Genomic DNA, 3,256 nt, shown 5'->3' with positions numbered 1-3,256 from the left:
GGTCTGTTCTTAACCTGAAACTGTTCTTAACCTTTAGCAAATGGGGCCTCCTGCTGCCGCCGCACCGCCAGAGCACGATTTCTGTTCTCATCCTGAAGCAAAGTTCTGAACCCAAGGTAGTATTTCTGGGTTAGCGGAGTCTGTAACCTGAAGTGTATGTAACCTGAAGCGTATGTAACCCGAGGTACCACTGTACATGTGAGACAGCACTTGGGCTTCTCCCTCAAAACACCCTCACAAATCCCCGTTTTCAAGTCCTGATCATGAGCTTCCAGAGGTTGCAACCAGCAAAACAGAACTGCTGCTGGCTCCTAACTCTTTCCCAACTCACTTCCTTGTTCAGCCTGGCTTCTGAAGGGCCCTTTCAGACAGATTTCTGTCAGTGGTCCCAGCAGTAATTCTGCAGTGTGGTGGGTGCAGGGAAGCAGTTGGGAGAACGAAATAACAAATGGATCAAAGATTCATAGTGTGTGCCTGTTTTCCTTTTTTCTTTTTTTAAGGCTCTCTCATCATCTGAAATGCATCCAAAAGAGTCCAATTAGAACCCCTCCCACATCTTTGTATGGCTTCCAAAATCTCGTTAACACCGAGCCCTGGTCAATTGTGGTGGCTTTATATAATAAGATCATTGAGAAAGAATTATGCATGTGTTGCTGATGTAGAGGAAATCCAGGAAACGGCGATACATATAGCTGCCGAGGGATTGCTGCTGGCTGAATTCTTGGAAACAGAAGTCAGAGAGTTACATTGAGAGTAATTGATTACCAAATGGACCTCATTGTCATTAGAAGGTAGTTATACATATATAGCTGCCCTTTGTGTTTCAAGGCGGATCTGCTTCCTGAAGAAAAGACATCTGAAGGAGCTCTTTCTGTCTGGAAGAGAAAAAGAAGCACAATTTCTGCCTGCTTCTCCAATTGGCTTCCGATAGCTATTGTTGGGAAACTATTGTTTATGAGAAATCGATGGAGAAAAGGTGGGTTTTCAGGATCTTTCTGGGGGTCCTGCAGTGTGGAAAGGAGGAGACAGTGGGGATCCTGGCATGGTGCAAATGCGTGAATTGGCTCCACTGGTGCATTTGCACCATCGCAGGTGGCGCTGTGGGTTAAACCACAGAGCCTAGGACTTGCCAATCAGAAGGTCGGCGGTTCGAATCCCCGCGACAGGGTGAGCTCCTGTTGCTCGGTCCCTGCTCCTGCCCACCTAGCAGTTCGAAAGCACGTCAGAGTGCAAGTAGATTAATATGTACCACTCTGGCGGGAAGGTAAATGGTGTTTCCGTGTGCTGCTCTGGTTTGCCAGAAGCGGCTTAGTCATGCTGGCTACATGACCCGTAAAGCTGTACGCCGGCTCCCTCGGCCAATACAACGAGATGAGCACCACAACCCCAGAGTCGGTCACGACTGGACCTAATGGTCAGGGGTCCCTTTACCTTTAATTGCTTTGCTGCCTCTCCACTCCCAGTAAGAGACAGTGACCCACCTGCAGGGAAGCTACTGCTGTGACTGTGCTCTCCACCAGGCTTAAGCCCCTTCTGTCATCCACAAGGACAACCAGTGCTGTTTATGCCCCCACCCCAACCCAAAGAAACAGGCCAGAACCATTCTCTGGGTTGGCTGACATGCCCACAGCTACTTACTTTAAATTGCATCAGCATCAGCACCAGAGAACAGGAAGGTCACCACCAGTACCATAAAAATGGGTCAGCCTCAGCCCAGCTTCATAGGTTTCTCTGTGAGTTGCTAAGAGGAGCCTCTCCACAAAGTATTGCAGTATCACAGACGATGCCACAAGGACATCTCCACTCAAGTGTTATTCTTTTGTGAGCTTTTGATGACATTTTTTCTAAACAAAATGAAGCTAGGCCACTCTTCTTGGATGGGAGCACAATAGGGATGATCACAGCGCTGCCTCCTTTTTCTTCCCATCTTCTTCGCTGTTGTTTGATGTTCCTTCTTAGATAGAAAGGGATTGCTGGGAACGCGCAACTAAAAAAGTAACAATCAAAACAACATATTTCTCTCTCTGCAACAAAGAGTACAGGATTATTTTATTTCAAAACTTTCAAGTGCCTCTTTGCTGATGTGCCTTAGTTCTCTTTCTTTTTAAAGCTCTCAGCAATCCTGAAAATCAGGACACACACTAGAACAAGTCAAAAGTCATTGTTTGAGAGGGTATATATGTTACTCACTTGGTGTGCTTCCTGCAAGTAAGTGACTTCCCTCTTCCTTGCATACAGTCCATCTAGGCAAGTGACCTCATGAGCAACAGCAGAGTTTAAGCTGCTAGCCAGGGGTGGCAAAGCGGGGTGGTAGGTTGTGGAGAGTCTGAGGGGCCAAATAAAAAGTCTTGGAGGGCCAAATTCAATCCAGCTTTCCCAGTCTCACTGCCAGAGGACCTCAATTTGAATCACTTGGGATGTATCTAGCTTTTCTATGATCCTTTAATGAATGCAACCCTTCAGCAAAGGTGCCATTTTTAGGATCCTGGAAGAAAGAGGATAGTTTCTTGAAAGTGCAACATTTAGTTGCCATCACTCAACTGCATGTTGGGATTACCGCAAACATTACCTCTGGGGACAAACAGCAACCCAGGAGGTGATGATTTTCTGCAGAAAACTAATTTATGACTCAAATAAGAAGCATGTCCTACATTTGAGGCCTCACTGCTGCTATCTATTCAAAATATAAGTTGCCAGTGGAAGCATGCTTTTAAATACAGCTGTACCTTGGTTGTTGAATGCCCTGGAACTCTGACATTTTGGCTCCCTAATGATCAAAACCTGGAAGTGACTGTTCTGGTTTTCAAATCTTCTTTTGGAAGCCAAATGTCCGACGGGACTTCCACGGCTTCTGATTGGCTGCAGGAGCTTCCTGCAGCCAACCAGAAGCTGCAATTTGGAAGTTGAATGATTTGGAAGTCAAATGGAATTCCGGAATGTATTCCGTTCAACTTCCAAGGTACAACTGTAAATGTAGTAGGTTTGGACCTTACTGTTGCTGGTAGAAGAAAAGACCATTATGCTAAAGGTTTCTTTGCTGTGCTACAAAAGTTGGGTGCCACCTCAGCTCTCTGCCGAGTGGTAGCAAGATTCTAGGGGGTTCCAGGCACTCACACAGGGTCTGTGTTCCTTTGGAGATACAGTGGAGACTGTCGCAGCTTTAAGAAATTTGGTTTATTCACCTATATACAACTCTCATCTGCATGGAGTCCAGAACAACAAGAAGAAGAAGACGAAGAGGAGGAGGAGGAGGAGG

General features: G+C 46.2%; 1 long non-coding RNA gene across 1 annotated transcript; it reads right to left on the bottom strand.

Moving 5' to 3' along the window:
• Positions 1–592: 592 nt before the first annotated feature.
• Positions 593–2,837, bottom strand: LOC309515394. Its single transcript, XR_014212455.1, has 3 exons — positions 2,727–2,837; positions 1,639–1,987; positions 593–875 (listed from the first exon to the last, which is right to left on the bottom strand). It is a non-coding gene; the product is annotated as an uncharacterized lncRNA (long non-coding RNA).
• Between the last annotated feature and the right edge of the window lie 419 nt (positions 2,838–3,256).

The sequence above is a fragment of the Podarcis vaucheri genome (genome assembly GCF_965113315.1).
Source record: "Podarcis vaucheri genome assembly, chromosome: 12".
NCBI classification, from domain to species: Eukaryota; Metazoa; Chordata; class Lepidosauria; order Squamata; family Lacertidae; genus Podarcis; species Podarcis vaucheri.
The sequence above is the reverse complement of the archived record's forward strand: the minus strand, read 5'-3'. Positions and strand labels throughout refer to the sequence as shown.